Raw genomic sequence first — 26,670 nt, 5'->3', positions numbered from 1 at the left:
CAGTAAAATAAGAGCCCCTTTCCATCAATTCCAATTTCCCAATAACGACGATCGATTGCAGTATTCTTAAACAAATATTGATATGTAATATAATATCCACTACACCATATCATATCGTGTTCTTCAGTATCAAGGTTCGACTGCAGAGGAGAAATGTAAAGGCGCGTCCACATTATGCCGAATGATGCCGATCGGTCTGTACCAGGCGATATATTTGGTTCGTTATGTAATGTGGACGCCCTATCGGGTGCACAAAGCCGAAGTCCCATCGGATGTACGTAGCCGTCACGAACACACGAAGCACAATGTCGTCAACGCTAATGTACTTCGTTTTGTTTTGGTTCGACTTTCTCGAACCGGACCCACTTGTTTCGGGTTGGGTTCGGTTTGATTCGAGTCGGTTTTCGGCACGTCGGCAAGCCCGAGCGGTACGTCCACATTTAGTCGGCTTTACCGGGCGGCCAAGGTCGATTGGCGTAATGTGGGCGCGTCTTAATTGAAAAACGACAAACGGGAGAAAGAGATGTTGGAGGTTGAAAGGGGATTGGCAGAAAACTTTCGCATTTGATCGTTTGAATAATGTGATTATCATACACTTCGTTTTGCCAGAAAGAGATTATTAATGTCGAAGGAGGAATCGAGTCCTCCGAGGAAATACCCATCGCAAATTAGAATCGACTATCGATTGCGGCATTCGTACACAAATAATTTCATAACGCTGCTTTCATCAAAGTAATTTCTTCGATATGGTGAAATATCCACTATCATATATTTCGTATTCTTCATTATCAAATCCATAGTGAATGGCACCCATCGGTATCGAATTATCTTGGACACCACGATTTTCGCTAAATATTCCTTTCAGTTCGGCCTGCAAAAACTTTTCTGAACTCTAATCCATAAAATTTGGTGTCCCTGAAAAAGGCAGTTGATTATATGATTATATGATTATATGCCTGAAAAAGGCAGTTGATTATATGCACGCTCTCCTCGGATACGATGGGCCAGCTAGATGTCCTTGGGCATGATGTAACGCGCTTTGCGTATCTTCGAATAGGCCTACTGCAGTGCCATAACCGCGGAAGCGCAAGTCGGTTTTGAAGTCCTGGGTAATTCCCTACGAACCAAACGCTGCAAAAGTAGCTTGCGGATCAACAATTCGGTCGACTTATGATAGCGACGAATTTCACGCAAAGCGACGGTTCCCGGTTGGTAGCAGTGTGGCTTCTTCACATTTCCTGTGGCTGGTGCGCTTCTCCGAGCTGCTTTCGTGGTGCCTTATCACCGATAGATTTACGAGCTGTCTGCTTGGTCCTAATGAAACGAGTCCTCACGGTGCGAGAGTAAAGGTAGAAATAAACGAAAGCAAAGGAAGCGTCATGTTTTATAGCCATCCGTTCGGTACAACTGCAGAAGAGAAATGAAACTGGAAAAGAAGACAATAATGCATAGACGTCTGAGTGCGACCGTCCTCATCACACATCGCCGCATCAACTGAATGGATTTCCAGGAAGGTAAGGAGGGTTTTGTATTACAGAGACTTTAATTTACTACTCCAGCACTACACTTCCACTTTCATTGCCTTGAGAAAGGCACTCGATCCCTCGCCGTCCAGCTCGTCCAGCAACGATGTTGTTCAGTCGGTGTCCACGTAACGTATGATGGATTACCAGAGCGTATGCGAGTTTATATACGGTTTCAATAGCCTGTTTTCTAAACAATTATAAAGCCATTGAAACAAATTCTCGGGTCAGAAAATTAACAATCTTACAACTCGTGGACATTTTGTCTTTCGAATGAACTGATTATCATACCAATCCGTTCAGCCGGAAAAGAGGTATTAACGTTCAAAATCTTGCAGTCCAGCGTCACTCTCTCGTTTTCGAAACTTTGAACTTACACCCCGGTACAGAAATGAAAGACGTAGTCCTACGTCAAAACCACTCGCTGTCTATCTCTGACAAAACCATTCGTCGTAGCCTACCAGACTCAGGAAGAGAAGTTCGTTCATCAGCAAAATAAATAAAGTGCAACGTTGTTTGACGTTTGTTTAGAGACACGTAAACAAGCCAAAGAAACTCTGGAGAAGAGTTTTGAAGACCGATGTAATGATTTTTTTTGTTGTTCTCACTTCGTGTGATTATGATGTCATAGTTTTTACCGAAACTTGGCTGAAGGATGATATTCTTGATACGGAGCTTACCAACGATTATACACTATATCGTTGCGATCGGAATGATGCTAATAGTCAATATGCCTAGTTTATGCTAGTAATATGACGAGCTGCTTTCTGCCAATAAAAGCGTCTACGGAGCCGGAATTGGCTTTAGTTGAATCTATGCTAATTACCGGACTGCAGCAGCAAAATAATCTCGTTAACGACAATGGCAGGCTGTTCGATCTGGTTTTTATTAGTGGGGGAGCCAGCGCAGATATTTTCGAACCACTACTGCCGCTACTGAATGTGGATAGACATCACAAGCCGATCGTTTTGAGGCTCGATGTGGAGCACAGTTTTTTCGAAGAAAAGATTGAACGTTTTGATTTTCATCGATGTGACATGACTGCACTCAAAGAGAAAATTCAGCGAGTCGATTGGGAGCAAGATGTTCTCGTGACTACATTCATCGCATCGCAAAATAATGTGAAGGCAGATCCGAAATCATTCAGGAGCTACGTTAACGATTGAAAAACAACGAAAGGTATACCTCAAAACATGTGTTACCGGAGAATTGCTGCCATCACGTTGCAGGATTCAGCGAATATGTTCTCGTCCTTCTTTCAAAGCGTGTCAAGTAATAACTCACCACTATTGACTGAAAGCTACCTGAACAGTATTTCGCATTTTGATGTGCACGTGCCTCGGACGAATTTTTCAACACATGAAGTCCAGCTTAAGCTGCAATCCATCGACGGATCAAAAGGACCTGGTCAGATCAATTACCGCCTTTTCTCATCAAACAGTGTGCGAGCTTTCTTGCTCCTCCAGCAAGCATTCTGTTCAACCGTTCTCTTAGTGAAAAGTGTTTTCCCACTATTTGGAAATTCGCCTCGATCATACCAATCCATAAGTCGGGGTCACTCAACGATGTAGAGAACTATCGTGGTATCTCTATTCTTAGCTGTTAGCCGAAGGTTTTCGAAGGAATGGTACCCGATGTGCTCTACCAGTCTACGAAGTGCATAATTTCTTCCGATCAACATGGTTTTATGAAAAAACGCTCGACTACAACCAATTTGCTAAGCTTCGTATCGACTCTTGTGGACAAAATGAAGAAACAACAGCAATTTGATGCTATCTATGTTGATTTTGCCACCGATTGCATACGACTATAAAATGGGGACAACAAGTTCGAAGCGTACGAATATCGTGAAGAATCTAGGGTTTCTTGTAGACAGTAAACTACGGTTTACGGAACACATTGCTTCAGTCACTGCGAAAAAATATTCCATGCTAGGTTTCTTAAAACGAAATACAATATTCTTTGACGATATTTACTGTTTAAAGCGCCGTATTGCTCGTTGGTGCGTAGCGTGTTGGAATACGGGGTACAAGTTTGGTTTATTCGATATGCTCTTCGTAATTTCAATTGGAGGGATAGGACGAATCTGCCAGTATATGAAAGCCGTTGTATGCTGATTGACTTGCCAACATTAGCAATGAGACGAGTACTGCTTCAACGATATTTGAAGACGAGTATTTGATGTCCTGACTGATCACATCGACTGTGGAGGACTATTAGCGAAACTTCGCTTCAACACGCCTCTTCGAGTGACGTGGCAGTCAGATTTTTTCCGCCGATCGAATCGTGTTTGACTTTGCTATTATCAAAAAAATATGTTTAGACTTAGACTTAGAACATGAAAATGTCTGTACGATTTTCATATCGAAGAAAAATAAATAAATAAATAAATACGAAATCGAGTTATTAAACGAAAAACGATGTTGAAGAGTATGATGGGAAAACATCCGTTCTCGGAAAAAATGCAAAAATGATCAACAAACATTCTTTTTAAGTCGCATATTTTTTAATCTCTCGGAAAATAAATAAACACGTATTAGCTATATTTTTGCAAAATTGATTTATTCAACCTCCTCTCCTAGACTAAATGCACTAAATGCCTTGGACTTAACGCTACCCATCAAATTCCGCGCAACACTTGCGCCATCTTTCTTACACACACTCATCCATTGTTTCTCCAAATCTCGGTCGTTATGGAAGAATTTCCCTGTTTTCCGGAGCATCTAAATTTGCCCAGAATTTTTCCATTGGGCGAAATTCTGGCGAGTTTGGCGAATTTGCCTCCTTCGGCATAAGGACTACATCGTTGGCTTCGTACCACTCCATCACCGGTTTCGCGTAATGGCACGATGTCAGATCCTTCCAAAACAGAGTGTCATCTTCGTGAGACCGGAGCAAGGGCAGCAGGAGGCAAGTATGGAAAAGTTCATTCGCTCATTTCTCCACACCTAATTACCTAACACGATGAATCATTTTACACTTCCCGACCAACTTCATTCGGGACTGATAGTGAACATAACTAAACAACGAGTGGAAAATAACATTCAATGAATGAATACTCCTTTGGAAGGATTGCACGAAACAAAATAACGAGTGAGTCAAAATAGACTGAATCTGCGTGTATGTATGATTTTATTTTCCCTTGTACTCTTTTCCTTGTCAGCATTCAAGTGCACATGAGTCCACCTTCCCGCTCACCAATAACTTGCGTTAATATGGTCTTTTGCGTTGACTTAGATCATTCTATACTATAAACAAAAAAATGCTATTTCAATAGTGCACAGGAAACAACTCGATTTCAACTATCTACCTATATTTTACATCCGCGATCGAGGCTCAATGATTGCCATTTGAGTGAAAAACGAATGATTTTACAAAGACACTCGCTGGCTCAAGCAAAAGTTTCCAATTTGATTCTATCACCATCTAACGTCATTCCGAGAGGCAAATGAGGGAATGCAAAATTCTCTGAGAATAGATGAGCGGAATCGAGACAGTGTTTTACCTTTTAAATCGAGAATGAACTTTGCGATGATGATGATGATGGTCCCGCCTCCTTCCCCTACAGAGGTTTGAGCAAGACGAGTTATCTAAAAGATAATTTATTTTTATCAGCATTGAAACCAGTTTAACAAAAGAAAACGAACTGATTTTATTTACAGATATAAATTCGTATATAGTATTGCAATGTCAAAAACAACCCAAGCCGATACCCAGTCGTGTCCGCCACAGAGCCGATACGGTCCCGACCAGACTCTTGCAGCCAATTGGTCCACCAAAGCACAAGTCCAACCGCCAGCCTTGTTTTGGATTGACAATGAATATCCTCATCCAGAGAAGTCGAGAAATTTTCATTTACGAAAAATTCCTAGACCGGCTCTTAAGAAAAAACTTTTACTTTATATCCTTTACATCTGTGAAACGCGCGCGGGGCTCAAACTTTTGTAGACTACTTTTATTTTTTTTAACTAATACAAAACAAAAACAACAAAAAATTAAAATAGTCCATCATCACCAAGATCATGATAGACATAATAGAGACGAATACAAATTGGAAACAAAAAATATAACATAAATCTAAAATTGTTCAAAATTCTATAAACAATATAATCCGTTTAAAAAAACTTCGTCAGGTTGAAAATATTAAAAACAAAAAAAAAATCAAGAAAACTGTTCACATTAAGATATCCGTTCGTATAAAACGTTGTCAGTCAAAAAATATGTGTCATAAAAAAATTGAAAAAAAACTTTCGGCTGTTAGGAAAACACAGCCTTAACGTGTGAAATATAGTTTCTCTTAAATTCCGCTAGTGTTGTTGCACGTTTAATATGTGTTGGCATCGAGTTGAAAACATTTACTCCTTTAAAATATAGAGAATTTTGTGAAGCACATGTTAGGAAAAGTGGTGTTCTTATTTCATTCGCGTTTCTAGCATTATATCTATGAAAGTCACTTCCTCTTTCAACTCGATCACACAAATATCGAGGCAGCAAACCGTTAACTACTTTAAAAATGAACACCATAGTTAAATAAACAATTCTTTGCTTCACAGATAACCATTGCAAAGCGTCCAGCATCAAATATGAGGAAGTGAACCTGTTGCATTGTAAAATCAAACGCATTATTTTATTCTGCAAGCGCTGTAATCTCGATATTTGTGTTTCATTGGCCAAAAACAAAATGGAAGAACTAAAGTCCAGAAGAGGAGAGATGATTGATTTGTATAGCTATATTTTACTGCAAATAGTTAAATCGTAAATAAAATTAGTGTCTGCTTTCAAGATATTTCAAATTTAATTTGACACATTTGAATAATTCGCGAAATACGTCATTTTCATAAGTAGTTCGCGCTTCCATAGCATTAACAATAGATTTTTTGGAACTCAGTGATGATTATTTCACAACTCTCTATTTGACAAACAGAGGATTGGACAAAAAGTTAACAAGATAAAAAATACAAAAAACAACATTTTTATAAGCGCACATTACATATTACATTAACTACATTTCCAAGTCTTTTTTTTAAATGGTATATTAGTTTAAAGAACTGCTTTTTTCTTACCTGTTTATATGCGGTCATCATTCGAAAGAGATTTACTTCTTTTATATTCATTAAAATCGGAATAATAGAGACGTATTTGTGTGTACCTGTAATCATTTTTGCGTGTATGTGTGTAAACTTATTTTCCATATAGGTCAAATTTGTTTTTTTTTGTTTTTGAAGCAATGAAAACGAAAACTCATGCTAAAAAGCTAGAATGAAGGTAACAAGAAAAAAGTCACCATATAACCAAATTGTCAACTGACACATTTCATTTGACTCTACTGAGAATTAGATAACACCGTTCCTGAGATACAAAGGGAGCTAGATTCAAGAGCATCCATGAACCATAAATGGCGTTAACGTTCCCTGTGGAACTTTTGCCGTCTCAACGTATGTATTAACTAGCGTCATTTATCAATACATAGTTGAGATTTCCTAAGCCGAATAACACGCCTTGAATGTATTCCGAGGGGCAAGCTCTAGAAAACGCGTGACCACGGTGCAAATCGGAATAAATTTCTTTGGCGAAAAACCCCCGACCTCATTCGCTATCCAACTCTTGACGAGTAAAGTTCAGTGTCGTTATTGTGCGTTGCCACTTTTACTATTGTGCGATTGGTATAGTGTACGAGTGAAGGTCATTGCTGTCCGCTTTCGAATTGACCTTTTGTGAAGTGGAACAAAGGAAGCAGCGCTCTTGCAGCTTGCAGCCCTTGGCGGCTGTTGAACATTGGCATAACGGGATCGCCATCGTGTGGCTGTCGTTAACGGGAATTATCATCACGTGACCGTGTGAGCTATTCTTGCGCTATTGTGTTGATCCATAGCGCGTAGCCTCTGCCTCTCCCTGGTTAGGGCAGTGAAGCGCAATATCGGAACAACTTTTATATTAAGGTACACATATTTAATATTAATATTATTATTCAACTCATTTGTTCATTGTTTAATATCATAATTTATTTTTGTTTTGTTATTTTTTTTTCGAGATTATTGTTAAAATCAATAATATATTAGAAATAAGACAGAAATTTTTGTAAAATGGAGGATAGTGGAGGATCTCCAGAGATGGAGATCTCCGATAATGAATCCCATTTAAGATCTGGGAAAAAACATAAACGAGTCCCTCAAAAAGAAGATAATTCTTCTGGGGACGAATCTGCTCATCCTTCCAAGCCCCCCTCTAAGAAAATAGCAAGCCTCCCTTCTGAACCGACTGTTACTTCCACTCCCCCTCTCCCATCATCGATTTCGCTTCCCCCTTCTGATGTTTCCGATCCAACCCAATCCTCGTCCTCGTCCTCGTCCTCGTCTTCTCCCTCTGTTGTTTCCGCTCCACGTGTCAGAGTTTATCCAGAAGATGCACCTGGAACTGGCCCGTGGGTTGTTTTCCTCCGGCCAAAACCAAAAGAAAAAAGCCTTAACGTGATTCAGATCATGAAAGATCTGGCCAGATACACTTCTGTATCTGAAATTCGCAGGGTTAGACCGAACAAATTGCGGGTTGTCGTGAATGAACGGAAACACGCAAACGAGATTGTTGCTGACCAACACTTCACTCTCGAATATAGAACATTTATACCCTCCCATAACGTAGAAATTGAGGGGGTGATAACTGAAACGGGTCTGACGAGCAAACAAATAAAAAAAGAAGGAAAAGGCAAGTTCAAGAAGCTTCCCTCAATGGAAGTAAAGATCTTGGACTGTCGCCAACTCGGGAAACTCTCCCATGATGGGGACCAAACAAAATTTACGCCGTCAGACTCGTTTCGAGTCACCTTTGCTGGTGCCGCCCTCCCCGACTACGTTATGGTGGACAAATTGAGACTACCTGTGCGACTCTTCGTGCCAAAGCCCATGACTTGCAACAAATGCAAGTCAGTTGGTCACACTTCAGATTATTGTGCCAACAAGGAGCGCTGTGCCACTTGCGGAGAGCAACATGAGGGGAAATCCTGCAGTGCGACTGAGCATAAGTGTCCATATTGCGGAGGATCCCCACACGCGCTCTCAGCTTGTGAAACTTACAAGAGTCGCTGGGAGAAACAGAAGCGCTCTTTAAAGGAACGCTCGAAGCGCACTTTTGCGGAAATTTTAAAGGGCGCTTCTCCACTGGCCCAACAACAACAACAACAACCAATCTCAACACACAATAGCTTTTCCACGTTGCCAGTTGATGAAATGGAAGCGGACACAGCTAGCGGGGGCACACCGTTTATTTTCAAAGGGAATCCCCGGCGCAAAAATGTGACCACTCCCAAAGTTCAAGAACAAGTCCCCCCGGTGATACCCCCAGTTAGCTTGCCTAAAAAATCGAGTGCAGCGGACAAGCAAAATCAGGTTCCTCCTGGCTTCCGTGGGAATAGTTCACCTTCGAACGACCCAGCACTCGAGGGGACATCAAAAACCCCAACTGTCCCTGTTTTTCCGTCCAGCTCAACTTCCCAATCGGGATTTATAAAGTTGTCTGACCTTTTGGATCAAATCTTCAAGTGTTTTAATGTTTCCGACTCCATCAGAACCCTTGTCATCTCAATGCTTCCAGTATTAAAGACAATTTTACAGCAATTGATGCAAACATGGCCCCTCCTTGCAATGATTATCTCTCTTGATGTCTAATTTAGATAGAGAGGTCGGAGATATCACTGTTTTCAGTTGAATTGTCGTAGTCTTATCCCTAAATTGGATACATTCAAATTTTTAATTCATAACTTCAATTGTGATGTTTTTGCTCTGTCCGAAACTTGGCTTTCTTCGCGAGATGATATCTCTTTCCACGATTTTAATATTATACGATTGGACCGCGATGACAGATACGGAGGGGTACTATTGGGGATCAATAAGTGCCACTCATTTTTTCGAATTGACCTTCCACCTATTGGAGGGATCGAAGCTGTTGCTTGTCATGCAAACATCAGAGGCAAAGACCTCTGTATTGTCAGCTTGTATTGGCCTCCGAGAGCTGCGGTTAGCCGCAAACAACTTGATGACATGTGCTCACTCCTTCCTGAGCCACGATTGATCTTGGGAGACTTCAACTCTCACGGAACTGCCTGGGGGGAACAGTACGACGACAATCGTTCATTGTTGATATATGACCTTTGTAACAACTTCAATATGACCGTTTTGAACACTGGGGAAACAACACGTGTGCCTAAACCTCCTGCTAACCCAAGTGCTCTTGACCTCTCGCTTTGGTCGAATTCACTATCGTTAGATTGCAAGTGGAATGTAATCCAGGACCCCAACGGTAGTGATCACTTGCCAATCAAAATTTCCATCACCATTGGGTCGAATTCTTCTGAATCTATAAACATGGCATATGACCTCACAAGACACATTGACTGGAAAAAAAAATGCGGGCGCGATTGCTCTAGCCATCAATTCCAGAGATGGTTTACCTCCATTGGAGGAGTATAACTTCCTTTCTCGTTTGATCTATGACAGCGCGGTTCGCGCTCAAACGAAACCCATCCCAGGTTCCACTATTCGTCGAAGGCCTCCCAATCTATGGTGGGATAGCATATGTTCCAAGCTTTATGTAGAAAAATCGAATGCATTTAAAGCTTTTCGGAAACGTGGAACCCCTGAAAATTTTCAGACGTATTTGGACCTTGAAAATCAATTTAAAAACTTGATCAAAGGGAAAAAACGTGCAATGAAAAAATTATGGAAAGTGGCTCGAAACATGAGAAATCGCTCTTCAACGAATGAAAGCGAAGAATATTCACATCGATGGATTTTGAATTTTGCACGGAAGGTTTGTCCTGATTCCGCTCCTGTGCAAAAAATTGTTCGAGATATACCACAAGATAGGTGCGATCTTGATTCCGAGTTTTCGATGGTAGAATTCTCTCTTGCTCTCCTTTCATGTAACAATTCTGCTCCGGGATCGGATAGAATTAAGTTCAACTTCCTGAAAAATCTCCCTGATGTGGCGAAACATCGCTTGTTGAACTTATTCAATCGGTTTCTGGAGCATAATATTGTTCCAGATGATTGGAGACAAGTACGAGTTATAGCTATTCAAAAACCCGGAAAATCCGCGTCCGACTTCAATTCGTACCGCCCAATAGCAATGCTGTCTTGTATACGGAAATTGTTGGAGAAAATGATCTTGTTTCGCCTTGATCGATGGGTTGAAACGAATGGCCTACTCTCAGATACACAATATGGGTTCCGCAGGGGCAAGGGGACGAATGATTGTCTTGCGTTGCTTTCTTCAGAAATTCAAATGGCTTACGTCGAAAAAAAAACAAATGGCTTCAGTATTCTTGGACATAAAGGGGGCCTTTGATTCTGTTTCAATAGAGGTTTTGTCAGACAAATTAAACTCTCGGGGTCTACCGCCTCTATTGAATAATATGTTATATAACTTGCTTTGTGAGAAACATTTGAACTTTTCTCACGGAGATTCGGCAGTAAGTCGGTTCTCTTACATGGGCCTCCCCCAGGGTTCATGTTTAAGCCCCCTTTTGTACAACTTCTATGTAAGCAACATCGACAATTGCCTTACATAAAATTGCAGCCTAAGACAACTTGCAGATGATGGAGTGGTGTCTGTCGTAGGATCAAACGAATCCGACCTGCAAGGACCCTTACAAGATACTTTGAACAATTTTTCAACCTGGGCCATTGGGCTAGGGATCGAATTCTCCACGGAGAAAACAGAGATGGTGGTTTTTTCTAGGAAGCATAGACCAGCAAAACCAAAGCTTCAACTTTTGGGTAAACCGATCACTCATGCTATGTCATTCAAGTATCTTGGGGTCTGGTTCGACTCCAAATGTACTTGGGGGCCCATATTAGATATCTGAGTAAAAAATGTCAACAAAGAATAAACTTTCTCCGTACAATTACCGGCACCTGGTGGGGAGCCCATCCCGAAGATCTTATTATGTTGTATCGAACAACTATTCTCTCAGTGATGGAGTATGGCAGTTTCTGTTTTCAATCAGCTGCCAAAACACACCTCATTTCATAATTTTCATTCTAGATTCATGAGTTCATATCATGAATTCACCTCTATGCAGGTTGTTCCTTCTTCGTATATTCCCAACCGTGTTTGTTTTCCTGACTACATCAATTCCTCTGTACATTTCGATCTGTTCATGAAGGAGAAAATCCATGAAAATCCAGATTATCTTAGATTGGGGTTCGTTTCTACAATCTTCAATGCAAAGTATGGGCGTATCAATTGTGATAATATATACTTTACTGATGGGTCCTCTATGAATGAGTCCACAGGATTTGGAGTGTTCAACGTATTTTTTAGCACCTCACACAGTCTTCAGAGTCCTTGCTCGGTATATATTGCTGAATTGGCATCGATATACTGGGCGCTGGACAGCGTCGCCTCACGACCTGTTGAACACTATTACATTGTAACGGATAGTCTTAGCTCTGTCGAAGCTATCCGTTCAGTGAGGCCGGAAAAGCACTCGCCGTACTTCCTTGAGAGAATACGAGAAATTTTGAGTGCTTTATCCAGACGCTGTTATGTCATTACCTTTGTCTGGGTCCCTTCACATTGCTCAATTCCGGGTAATGAGAGGGCTGACCCATTGGCAAAGGTAGGTGCAATTGAAGGCAATATATATCAGCGTCAAATCGCCTTCAATGAATTTTATTCTTTAGTTCGCAAAAATACCATCGCTAACTGGCAACGCAAGTGGAATGAAGATGAATTGGGCCGGTGGTTTCACTCGATTATCCCAAAGGTTAGCCTCAAACCGTGGTTCAAAAGTCTGGATTTGAGTCGGGACTTTATTCGCACCTTCTCCCGACTCATGTCCAATCACTGTTCGTTAGATGCACTACTCTTCCGTTTCAATCTTGCCAGCAGTAATCTCTGCGTTTGTGGCCAAGGTTATCACGACATCGAGCACGTTGTTTGGTCGTGCGAGGTGTATCTATTCGCCAGATCGAATTTAGAAAACTCCCTTCGGGCCCGAGGAAGACAGCCCAATGTGCCGGTGAGAGATGTGTTGGCTCGGTTAGACCTTGATTACATGTCCCATATATATGTTTTCCTTAAAGCTATAGATCTTCGTGCGTGATTGTCCCTACATCCTTATACCCTCCTTTCCTTCCTTTGCGGGTAATTCGTCCCCTTGCTATAAATAGTAGAATAAGTTGAAATGTAAATAAACTATAGATATACGAATAGATTTAAGAATTGAGTGCTCATCAACATTGTTACAATTTCCTTATATCCCATCCTTCTCCTAAAAATATGTCACCCTTCTAAACTCGAGTACACCGCGAGTAATCGGTTTTCCACCTTACTAACCATAGATGTAAGAAAATTGTTTATATATATATATATATATATATATATATATATATAGTTTTAAAAATATATTTAAGAATTCGGCTCCTTTAAACTTAAGTAACTGATAATTAATTAATAAAAAAAAAAACCCCGACCAGAACGGGAATCGAACCCGAACACCCGGAATCGACCCTTCACAGTTCAGCAAAAATCAGCTGTCGCTGTCGACTATTTATAGCGCCTTGAGCCACCTTGTGGAAACAGAACTAATTAAATTTTACTAACAATATATATATATATATATATATATATATATATATATATATATATATATATATATATATATATATATATATATATATATATATATATATATATATATATATATATATATATATATATATATATATAAGGATATCCGTAACCGGGAAAATTGCTCCAGAAAACAACTGCAACAAAAACAACCGCTCAGAAAAAGTGTAATGTCGAGCGAGCATCGGACGACGCATAGCAGTAACGACTAACTAAACGACTCAAAGCAGTAGGATACATTCGAAAGCAAGAAAATTAAGTTCCATATGAATTGAAAGGAAGAGATATCGAACGGCGATGTTGCATGTCCAAAATGTTGCTTGAGTGGCGAAAAAGGAAACCTTTTCAGGGATTTGTATATGGTAGACTTTGTACGGGATTGGAGTTTGTTGGACCATGGGAATTTGAGGAGCCCATAATACCATAGTTATCAACGAGCCTATCTGCCTTGACTCGTTGACCACCTGGAGTTCGTCGCCGTTGATTATAAGGCTACTATCAAGGAAGATTCCGTGACGAACAGCCCCTCCCGCTAGCATGTATTTAGTCTTAGACGCATTCATCCCAAGTCCAATATGTTCCGGATCATGGCTTCGGCTTTTTCTGAAGAGAGGCTCCGAGCTTTAGAAGAAATCGAAAACTGGGCTGATAACTGAATTGCTTCAAAACAACCAGGCTTCTGTCAGCATGATATCCGAGTATTGACTGAAAGATGCGTATTGCCTGAAAGAAGGTGGTAGGGGAGGTGGGGATACAATGGACATGTTAAGAAGAACTTCAATTATATTTTTGGAAACTCAAGTTTCCCAAAGCTTTGATGCAGTTTCATGCAATTCAACATACTGTTTCTCTACCTAATTGGCCAAATATTTTACAAAAAAGTGTTTTGCAATGTTTTTTACTGAAATTAAAACAGACCGAAAAGTACAACATTTTTTGACGTAGAACTACGTCTTTCATTAAGGGTGCCAAATCAGAAAACAGGTCACGTTTTTATGAAATAAAGTTAACGTTAATAACTATTGCCGCGAACGGATTTTGACGATTCATATACCAAACGAATCGGAAATTCCTTAAGATTTGTTTGATTTGCTATACATTACAATCCCATAGTCTGTATATGGTTTAAATTGATGAAAATTGGAAGCATTCCCATTTCCTCATACATTTGTTCTGTCCATTTGTGTGCTTTCGCGAACAGAACTGTCAATAACGAGCAACTTATCGACGACCAACGGAGGGGAAAACAAAGGAAAAGAAGAAGAATGAAGGGGAATTTTTGCCTAGAGTATAAACAGTGGATCTCGCTGAGGCAAACTTAGAGGCGAATGAACTTCAAAGTTTAAAGCCTCTTAAAAACAAAGAAAGAAAGAATGAGGCAAACTTTCATTCGGCATCGGACTGTTGAGCAATCCGGTTCACTTTGCTTTCGCTGCGCTTCGATCTGAGATTGGACCCCACCAGTGGTAATTCAAACTGGATATCGTCGTGTGGTTTTTCCAGTTCGTTTTACGCGTTATTCGTATCGTGTGTTTTTCTTTCCGCGTCATAAATTGGATGCTCCGCATAGTGCTTCGCAAGAAGAGGAAGGCTGGCTCGAGCCCTGCAAAAAACGAACGCATTGCCAGGGGCAATAAAATTTCGAGGCAAGCTAGGATTGCATTTGCACTAGTCTTGATCATAATGAAGCAATACTACTGTTTTCGAGGTTGTTGATATTAAAAAAAAAGAGTTTATTTGGCTTGTTTAATCACCAAGAAAGTGAATGTCGTTCTGGAATTTTGTATGTGATTAGGTTTCGCTTGCCAGTAGCAAAACTTCCTCCACTAAGGGTGACTGCTGCGCTTATCTCGGGTATCAGAAAGTAATGCAACTTTTTTCGAGGCCAGTAATATAAACAGAAGTGTTTCTTTTGAGAATAGCGCAAAATGATGAGAAGTGTTTATATTCTTAGTAGTTTCAAGGCAAGTCTATGTCAATTGCGAAAAAGGCCACCGGAATAGCGTTGGAGGTAAATTTTCAATGCATTGACATGAAATAAATTGCGACATACGATCAGCTAATGTATTTTTCAGCGAAGGCAAGAATGAATCATCAGTCAATTATCGTCAACTGATTCTACAATGAAAAAAACATTTCAGAGATTATTCTATTAAACAGTTGTTTCTAAAATTTCACAGCATTATAGAATAATATCCGAAGGTTTAAACAAGCGACTTTTATAATATAACAGCGTAGTTCTACGTCAACAATGCGGTCGTATCTTGGACATAACTTCCTATAATTTTTTCGATGCGGGTAATAATTGGGAAAAAATTGATTTGTGGACCATCAGTTCACTTTGAAAAATGATGACCTAAAAAAGAATTCCAGCCGGCCTGGGTTCGATCCCCATTGACGTTGTATGGACTTTTTTTTGTCATAATCTCAAATAAAAAAAGAAAAGAAAACAGAAAGAGAGGTCTGTTCGCATACATACAAACCATTTTTAAGCTTTTAAAACAGCTCATTAAAGGGTGTGTCACATCAAATTGCATCACGGAAAAAACGCTGTAGAAATTTAATTTTTAGGAATTATATCTTCAGCTTTCGCTTATAATCAGATAAGAGTGTATAGATCACGTTGGCCATGCTTCACTGTCAATTTTTCGTAAATTTGGAAAAATGTCGTCGAACGAAAAAGAGCGTCGTGAATTAATCCTGTGCACTCATTTCGAGAATCCGGAGTTGTCACATCGGGACATCGGTAAGATGCTGGGAATCGTCCAATCCACGGTCAGCAGAGTACTAAATCGATACTTCGAGAACCTAACCATCGACCGGAAGGTGAAGAATCTTCATGGATGCTCCGTCAGTGAAAAAGATCACAAGCGCGTAGTTAAGCAGTTTAGACGTGATCCGAGAAGTTCGGTCCGGGATGTCGCCAATAAGCTGAACTTGTCAAGTTCATTCGTCCAGCGGACCAAGCAGCGGGAGGGCCTGCGTACATACAAGGTTCAGAAGGCTCCTAACCGCGCGAAAGGCAAAACATGGTGGGGAAGACGCGAGCCCGGAAGCTGTACACCGAAATGCTGACGAAGCCGCATTGCCTGGTAATGGACGACGAAACCTACGTCAAAGCGGACTTTCGTCAGCTGCCGGGCCTGTTGTTCTTCTCCGCAGAGGACAAATTCAGCGTTCCGGAGGAGATTCGCAAGCAGAAACTATCCAAGTTTGCCAAAAAGTACATGGTGTGGCAAGCAATCTGCTCTTGCGGAAAGCGGAGCACCCCCTTCGTGATGACCGGCACGGTAAACGGGCAGGTTTACCTTAAGGAGTGCCTACAGAAGCGCTTACTACCACTATAGAAGCAGCACGAGGGTCCGACCATCTTCTGGCCGGATCTCGCTTCGTGCCACTATTCAAAGGACGTGTTGGAGTGGTACGAAGCCAACGGGGTCACCTTCGTGCCAAAGGAAATGAACCCGCCCAACGCGCCGGAGCTTCGCCCAATAGAGAAATATTGGGCGATTATGAAGCAGGCCCTCCGGAAGAACCCAAAAGTTGTCAAATCGGAGGCGGACTTCAAGAGAAAATGGATTTCTGTTCAAAAAAAACTACAACCTGACGTTGTACAGAACCTTATGGACGGGGTAAAGAGGAAGGTGCGAGCATGCGGGCTTGGGCTCGAAGTATGAATAAAAAGAAAATGCCAAAAGTTGTTTAATAGTTTTTATTTTACTGTCTAAAATTTTCAAAAGGATCGGTCTACTGGGCGAATTTCTACAGCGTTTTTTCCGTGATGCAATTTGATGTGACACACCCTTTATTTGCGCATTTTACCCTCCAGCACACGAAATGGCATCGTTTCTGCCGAAGATGAAATGTTCTCTGCCAACGCTAGTTTGGGTGTACGATCGAGAGCCTAAAAACCCTAAAAATCACCAAAGACCATTAGTCACCATTGATGGACCCATGAAAACGAATGAACATATACATGTATCACAAAACACACTTGAAGCAAATTGCAGTTTTCAAATGCAACGATTCACTTGCCACCCAGAATTCAGTTCAATGTCTTCGAGCGACAATGTTATGTGTGCAAATTGCCCTATCAGCTTATTCAATCACTGCTACAATTTGCCCACCAACCGACCAACCAAATTGCTGAAGACATCAAAATGAATTCATTCACCATTGGCTCCACCCACGTGCCATTAGTATCAGCGTTGACGAGCCGCGCGTTCCGGTCGTAATTGCTAGGATAATCATACATTTCCGCCCACCCACGCCGATCGCATTAGCTCAGCTGCAGCTATGTCATCAGCCGCTTGGTGCAGAGCCTGTGCTTTGGTTCGTCGATACTAATTGCAAACTCTGATGTATCCAACTCGATGAGATTCGCGAACAAGTCGCCAAGCAACAAAGTGTGCCTCGCAGCAACAAGAACGAGCAGAAAAAAACGCCGTTCGATCCCACGAGGTTGATGTGATCATCGGCTGGTGTTTTTTTCTTTCCCACTGACGACCACCCCCGCAGCCTCTAGGGGGTGCAAGCAATGGATTTGAAAAATTACCCATCGAGAGCACTAGCTTGAGAGTCACACACTGGGAGAGATCACAGCTAGGGCCCACTCGGCACTGCTCTATGACGCACCGCGAGGAAGCCTATTTTAGGACCGGACAAGTGCATTTTTCCAGTAATTTGTTGCGCGAAGTTAGCTGGTACAAAATCTTCGAACAAGATAGACAGGCAGCATCGAGATTGTCGTTAAGCGCACACCGAGACATGGGTGAGTAATGTGTGTTTTGTCAGCCTGACAGACGGGTTTTGTAAATACACGGAGGCTTCCGAGCCGAGAGATTTCATAGAAGTTGAAGCAAGATGACTTAAATGTTAAATTTTAAGAACAAAAGACTCAATTATCATGATTTTTTTTAAATTTATTGTTAATTTTACAGCAGCGCTCCCATTGTTCGAATCTGGAATCTGTCTGTTAAGCAGTTTGTTTCGAAATGTTTTCTCTTTCAGACCAGAAATTTTTTTCAGAATTTATTTTGTTTCAAAGGAGTTACACTTGATGGAAGTCGCGAATCGAAAGTTAATTTTGGATATCCACTTCGAAAGTCAGACGTGGTCGGGTTCAAAAATCGCGAAGTCGTTGAAATTGATTAAATCAATTTCGGAATCCAGATACAGGCCAAGGAGAAGCTGGGTAATCGTTGACAGCACTTTTCTTTTAGTTGACACCGATTTTTTCTCGTTGACGGTAATTTAAAGCGGAGAGTGTCAGTCTCAGATTTCTAGCAGATGGAGGGCTCCATTTTTTATCCCATTTGTTTATTTATTTAGACTAATTAGCATTTTAACTGTAACAAAGCCAGATTTTAGTCGTGTACATATATCTATAAATAGCATATTACACAGTAGCCATTTAGGCGTAAGAGTATTCCTTCTTGTTTAGTTAGACCACCGGACAGCGCTTCAACCATTCTTCCTAATCAACGGAATCGTTAAAGAACTACCTTCGAGATTACAACTAGCTGTTTGGATTGGGAATACCAGAGAATCCTTACGATGGGGTTGGTAGGGGCTTGTTTCCAGACAGGATTGTGTTTTCCACAAATACAAACAAACAACCAAACAACCAAACAACCAAACAATCAAACAATCAAACAACCAAACAACCAAACAACCAAACAACCAAACAATCAAACAACCAAACAACCAAACAACCAAACAACCAAACAACCAAACAATCAAACAATCAAACAACCAAACAACCAAACAATCAAACAACCAAACAACCAAACAACCAAACAACCAAACAACCAAACAATCAAACAATCAAACAACCAAACAATCAAACAACCAAACAACCAAACAACCAAACAACCAAACAACCAAACAACCAAACAACCAAACAAACAAACAACTCGAAACTGACGATTCAAGCAAACTGCGGGTAACTTAGGCAAACTTAGGCTTACGTCTCTCGGGAATATATCTAGAGTGCAAACTGAAAATCGGTCGCATCGCGAAAATTGTCCTATTTCAGTCATTCACAGATGGAATTACGAAATAATTGCATCAATCAATTTCGACACCCCTTTACAATTGATTGCAATGCAAAAAAATTATATATTTTTTCAAATCAACTATTGAACAATTGATAGAAGTCAAGCTTTATCTAGACGAAAATCGCGCGTTCTGATTGGTCGATTGGAAACAAGAAATCTTTTTGTTTTCCTAGTGAAATTTAAAAACTTTTTTGAAACAAGCTCCGAAACTGTTGAGCCTTTTCTTTTCTTTTTTTTGCATTAGTGCCATTTTTAGTGTGTATCTCTACATCAACCTTCCTGGCTGTACCTCCCGGGTATAGCCAGCCTCTACCATGGCTTCCAGCAGAGCCGGTAAGGCAACAAATCTTTATAATGGCGTGCCCACCACACGCACCTCTCCTCTCTGGGCCGACCCCTTATATGGGGAGCTCCAAATTTTATTGCTAAAAGCAACTGGCAAGAATACTCTACCATCAAACCGTTCGTTGTTTCCAAAACCATCCAAGCTGTTACGGATCGCGATTTCAACGACGCGAGACCACAGCGCGATGAAAACGATAACCTACAATATGTGATCCATATTCGTAACAAAGAATATGTGGATGCACTCCTGGGTATTAAGTTATTAATTGACAAGACCCCTGTGGAGATAAATTTTCACCCTACCTTGAACCAGCGCAAATGCGTAGTATCGTGTAGGGATGTTATTGATATGGCAGAAGCTGTACTTTTGAAAGAGCTTGCTGACCAAAGAGTTATTGCGATCAAACGAATTTCCCGTATAGACCCAACCAAGAAGGAATTAATTCCAACTCCAACCCTGATTTTGACCATCAGGGGTACTGTAATTCCGGAATATATCAACTTTGGCTTCATCCGCGCCCCCACGCGCAATTTTTATCCGAATCCGATGCAGTGCTTCGGGTGCTACAAATTCGGACATACTTCAAAAAAATGTAGGACCAAGGTCCAATTATGCCGAAACTGTGGACAAGCACACCCAGAACTAGGCAATGAAGAAACAGCCATGGACTTTATTTGCAACGCTCCTGCCTTCTGTGCAAATTGCAGTGGCAACCACCCTTCTACGAATAGAAAATGCCCCGCATGGGTCGCAGAGAACAATATTACCAAAGTGAGGGTAGACCAAGGAATATCCTACAAGGAAGCCAAACAAAGCTACCAGACCAAAGTAAATGGATCCTCGTACGTAAGCAAAGTCCAAGAGAGACTTAACTTAGTCCACGGGATGCAATCGCTGCAAGTGCAACTGCACGCAGCGCAACCCTACCCCAATCATCCAAACGATTTCCACACCGATAGTTAACCAGCCAGACATTGAATATACCATCTCCACTTCCGATTCCGAAACTGATTCAGAAATTCCCATGGAACTGAATCAGCAAAATTAAATAAACGTAAGATCAAAATTCTAAAACTTCAACTTCAGATGAATTGAAATCATCTGAAGATGAAAATTTCCGCGTTAATGATAAAACAAGGAAAATATATAAAAACCAACAACCAGAAATCTCTCAACCGGCCGCTCCACAACAGGCCGACCCTCAACCATCCACTTCATACAAAACAGTACCTAATACGAATCGGACAATACCAAATTATTTAAAATTTGACCCTAGACTGAAGACCAAGACTTCCAAAAGTAACAAACAGTCAAAATAATTTCAGATATACCTCCTTCTACATTAATTAAACCCTTCAAGAGCCTCCATAATATTTCTTAAAATTCAACACTCCACACATAAACAGTACACCTGTTACCCAAGATTCAAGATCCAACCGAAAACTTGCCATTCAATGGAATTTGCGTGGGCTTAGTAGGTCAATGGATGAAATTAAATTAATGTTAGCTGAGGAGAAACATCTCCCACTAACACTTGCATTCCAAGAAGCCAGAGTGACTAAGATTTCACCTGATTTTAATCTTTCACTACAAGGTAAATACAAATGGTACTTCCGTGAGGGACTAACCTCACGCCAGGGTGGAGTATGCCTCGCTGTTTTGAGCCATCTCCCACATACCCTAATCCAAATTTCATCACAGTTACAGATATGCGCAATCCAATTCACGGGACCGTTACGGTTAACCCTCGCTTCTATATACATTTCCCCAACGCATAGTAACAGTAATTTGGAAGCAGAAACAATGCAATTCAACAATTACCACATCCTTTCATAATCATGGGTGATTTTAACGCCTACCATACTGTATGGGGTGGCCAAAGATGCAATTTAAGAGGCAAAATTATTTTAAAAATCGTTGAACAACTTAATCTCATCATCCTGAACGACTTCCAACATACTCGTATGGATGAACACTCTGGCTCTACTTCTGCAATTGATTTAACGATTACCTCATGGGACCTTGCGTCCAGAGTCAGATGGTGTGTCGATGATGATCTAAGAGGAAGTGATAATTTTCCCATTCACATCCGAACACTGACCAGTAATCCAAAAATCCTCCTGCGAAGGAGATGGTTGTACCAATTTGCCGACTGTGATGGTTTCGAATCAACCATTTCGCATCTGTTACCTGCACAGGGTAACTATTCAGTATAGGAGTTTTTGGGCAGCTGCGAAAGCTAATATACCCCGCACTAGTGGTATCTCCGGCCGGAAGGCAGTCCCATGGTGGAATAATGATGTCAAACAGGCCATTAAATCCAGAAGAAAAGCGCTACGGAAGCTTAGAAGACAACTGGACGGTAGTGAGACAAAATTACTTGCCCTAGCTGATTTTCAATCTGCTAGAGCTAGAGCAAGGAAAATTATAGCGGAAGCTAAACAAAATAGCTGGCTTAAATTTCTTGATAGCTTTTGCCCTCAGACAACTTCTAGTGAACTGTGGAGCAAGGTTAATGCAATCAGTGGCAAAAGAAGATCGCGAGGCTATTCCATTACGGTCAATGGTACCACTACCGATGATCCCGGAACCATTGCTGAACATTTAGCTGACCATTTTGCTAGTACTTCTGCCACCTCCAACTACAAAAGCGACTTCAAAGCTCGTAAAACTGCCGCGGAGACTACAGAGTTTCCCTCGGACTCAGGGGAACCTCATATTTACAATATCAGGTTCTCTATGAAAGAAATGTTGTGGTCCATTAGTAAGTCCAAAGGCAAATCAGCCGGACCAGACGAAATAGAATATAGCATGTTAAAACATTTACCTTTCCACGTCAAAACGTCGCTGCTCCAAATTTATAATAACCTTTGGGCTAGCAAATGTTTCCCCGACTCATGGAAGGAAGGCCTAGTCATCCCCATCCCTAAACCGATGGAGAAAAAACCACTAGCCACTAGTTTTCGTCCCATCACCCTTCTCAATTGCCTAGGTAAGGTCTTCGAGAGAATGATCAAACGGAGATTGATGACGAACCTTGAAGAACGTCATCTCCTGGATCCTCGACAACATGCTTTTCGTCAAGGCAATGGTACCAATACTTACTTCAGCCAATTTGATTAACACCTTCATGTGATCACGCGAGACCACCTCCACGGGGAACTCGCTCTGTTGGACATATCCAAAGCCTACGATACAACCTGGAGATATAATATCTTGGACCAACTCCATCAATGGGGTATCGAAGGTAATTTGTTCGAGATAATTCGCAGTTTTCTACAAAATCGTAGTTTCAAAGTTCTTCTCGGAGGAGTCACCTCCACCAGTAAACTGCAAGAAAATGGAGTGCCACAGGGTTCTGTGCTATCGGTTGCTCTTTTCCTGATAGCGATGCAATCATTATTTGATGTCATACCCCAAAATATTGACGCTTTGCTATACGCAGATGATATTCTGCTAATTTCAAAAAACTCATTCCCAGAACTAGCAAGAAGAAGACTTCAGGAAGGAATCTCGTCTGTTAATAACTGGGCGAATTCCGTGGGATTTAGGATCTCAGCTGAAAAATCTCAAGTTCTTCATTGCTGCAACAATAAGCGTCACAGGAAAAAACTACGTCCTTATCTTCTGAACGGTAAGTCCATTAAACGAGTCAATTCTGCACGAATTCTCGGTGTAATGGTGGACAAAAAACTCACATTCAATATACATATTAAGAGTACAATATCGGACATTAAAAACTGCCTTAACTTAGTTAGCGTTATAAGCGGTCGAAGCCGAACAGGATCCCGCAAAACTATCTTCAACATTGGAAGAAGCTTAGTCTATTCCAAACTTACTTACGGTATTGAACTCTTCAGCCGTGCCACCTGGAAAACGCTTGAAGAACTGAGGCCTAGCTATCAAAAGATAATAAGACTAGCATTAGGGGCCTTTAGAACTAACCCAAGTAAAGCGTTACTCGCCGAGTCAGGCAATTTACCCTTCAAATTGTTCCTCACGAGATTCTACAGCACGCGCGCGATACGAACGCTCGAGAAACATCCAACAGGTGAATCCTCTCTTGTGAGAGTGAATAACTGGTTGCAGGATACATGCCGAACCACTCTTCCAACGATTGTACCAATTCCCATTATTAACCTTCGACCATGGTATAAATGGGAACCTCAGATTGATTGGTCAATTAAAAACTCTGTGCGAGCTGGTGAAAACAGCAGCATAGTTTTGGTTTACAAGTAGGTATCGGCATTTTTGCTAATAACCTGCAAGTTAAGTTCCAACTCCCAAATATCTGTTCGGTATTTTCAGCTGAATTAGCGGCACTTCTTATCGCTACATCAAAGTGCGAACACAACAGAAAGACGGTTATTTTCACCGATTCTGCTAGCGCGCTTCTTGCTCTTGAGAGCGGAAGTAGCAAACATCCATGGGTACTCGCAATTGAAGAGAAAACTGCCCAAAATGATATCACCTTCTGCTGGATCCCAGGTCACTGTGGAATCCGCGGTAACGAAGAGGCTGATCGCCTAGCCAAAGAAGGGAGAACATCCGAACTATGGAGCACAAGCGTCCCATCTGATGATATAATCAGATGGGTTAACTCATCTCTGATGACGTGCTGGGAGAACGAATGGAACATCTGCAGTGATACTTTTTTGAGAAAAATTAAAAACACTACCCATCCTTGAATGGATAGAAACCAAAGACCTTTTCAAGTATGCCTAACACGTCTTCGTATTGGGCATACCAAATTAACGCACAGGTTCTTGGTTGAAAAAACCGAACCACCCACTTGTGGTACATGTAACGTCAGGCTGACCGTAGAACATTTTCTACTTGTCTGCCCACGTTACAACGTTAAGAGAACAAAGTTTCAGATAGCTGACAACCCAAGGACAGCCCTAGCAAGAGATAACTTGAAGGAGGACAAATTACTGCATTTCCTGAAGGAGACGGATCTTTTGGAGCTCATTTCACCACTATACGATTATATGTTATATGTAACCGACTTAATCATATCATATATACTAACACCTAATGCTTGTGAGCTAATATATGTGTTACCAACGTATTACATATGTTAGGTCACACACATTTTATTTATTAAAAAAAATATATATAAATATATAAAATACAAAAAAAAAACAAAAAAAATAGTTAGATATGTAGATATCACAAATCAAACACACACTTAGACACACACTCACAACAACATACACAGATGTTGATTTTTTAAAAAAAAAGGCTCTCTTCCGACGTTCGAATACAATTTTTGCGTGGATGGCACACAAGTTAATTAATATCTTTTAATGACCATATAATTCTCTTCCAACATCCTGGGCTAGACATCATTTCTCATTTTATTTTCTTTCAGCGGTTTTGATATAATTACTTCGTATTTCTACTAGGTGACCAAATATGCCTCCCATTACTAACGTACTTCTCTTCCAGCAGATGTTATACGATTATTACACTATATACAGGATTTACCGGAAACGAGAGCATGCGCAACATTTGATATAAAAAAACCCAAGGCCTTTCTCAAGGCTAGAGGCGAATGAACTGAAAAGTTTAAAGCCTCTTTAATCCAACATCATCATCATTCAATGTTTTAGTGTTCTATACAGACAGACAGCTAGACAGCGAGTAGTGCATGTTAATGCTGAGAATTAATTTCACGTTACCTATAACTGTTAGAATATTACTTGAAATTATTCGCGATGCTTCGGTCGCGAGCATCGGATCAGTTTCGTATGCTGTTGTTGTTGACATATAGAGCAATTCCACATCAAATCATTCGGCCGCTGACACGACCCTCTTCGTTTTTTTTTTCAAATTCAGAATCCAGAACTACAAATCGAATTATGTTATGATGGAGGGATCAATATCCGGGGATCTGGGGATGGTGCGTGAGCTAGTGCCTCCCAGTTCACTTTTTCTTTTTCTTGACAGATCCGTGAACATATGATCTGGCGTTGTCATGCTGTAAAATTATCTCGAGCACCTGCAGTTAGAAGTTTTAAGATCACAGAAGCGCTTGAGTGACTGACTGATGACTGTTCAAAAAATCGAACGTTGGCCGAAACCCGCACTTTTTTGACGTAGAACTACGTCTTTCATCAAGGGTGTCAAATCAGAAAACAGGTCACGTTTTTATGAAATATAGTTAACGTTGATAACTATTTTTGACGCGAACGGATTTAGGCGATTTACATACCAAACGAATCGGAAATTCCCTAAGATTTGTTGGATATGCTATAAATTACAATCCCCTGGTGTGTAAGTGGTTAAAAATCTTGAAAACTATAACCGTTTTATTTTCACATTTGTTCTGTCCATTTATGTGCTTTCCCGAACAGAGCTGTCAATAACGAGCAATTTATCGACGAGTAACGAAGGGGAAACCTAGAGGCGAATGAACTGAAAAGTTTAAACCCTCTTAAAGCCAAAAAGAAGAAGAAGAAGAAGAAGGGGAAACCGTAAAATTAAAAGTCTCCGTGATCAAAGGAAAAGAAGAAGAACGAAGGGGAATATTTGCCTAGAGTGTAAACAGTGAATCTCGCCGAGGCAAACTTTTTAGAGGCGAATGAACTGCAAAGTTCAAAGCCTCTTTAAAACAAAGAAAGAAAGGCAAACTGTCAGTCTCGTTTTGTTTCCAAAGCAATGAACATCGCTTGTTCTTCCTTGTTTTGCGTCATCAAATGTTCTCGTTTCGGATTGAGTTGTAGACGCGACGAAATCACTCACTCGCTGATGTCTCTGGCATTGCAATCATTGCATCAAACTGAAGCCTTTGCATTAAGGTTTTGAGCTGCGCAATTGTGTGGGGAATCATCAAGCTCGGTTATCGTCATGTTCTGAAATTTTGTCGGTGATTGGGTTTCGCATGACAGTAGCAAAAATCTCTCCACAAAGTATGAGAGGTAAGCTAATCTAGACCGGCAATATTAACAGAAAAGGCTTCTGTTGAAAAGAGCGCAAAATTGTTTGGTGGTGTAAATTATGCAGCCGTGATGATGAATATAAACAAGAAGGGGAGATAGGGGAGATTGCATTTGCGTTAATCTTGATCATAATGAAGCAATGCTACTCTTTTCAAGGTTGTTGAGATTAA

Source organism: Toxorhynchites rutilus, chromosome 3 (assembly GCF_029784135.1).
Source record: "Toxorhynchites rutilus septentrionalis strain SRP chromosome 3, ASM2978413v1, whole genome shotgun sequence".
NCBI classification, from domain to species: Eukaryota; Metazoa; Arthropoda; class Insecta; order Diptera; family Culicidae; genus Toxorhynchites; species Toxorhynchites rutilus.
The sequence above is the reverse complement of the archived record's forward strand: the minus strand, read 5'-3'. Positions refer to the sequence as shown.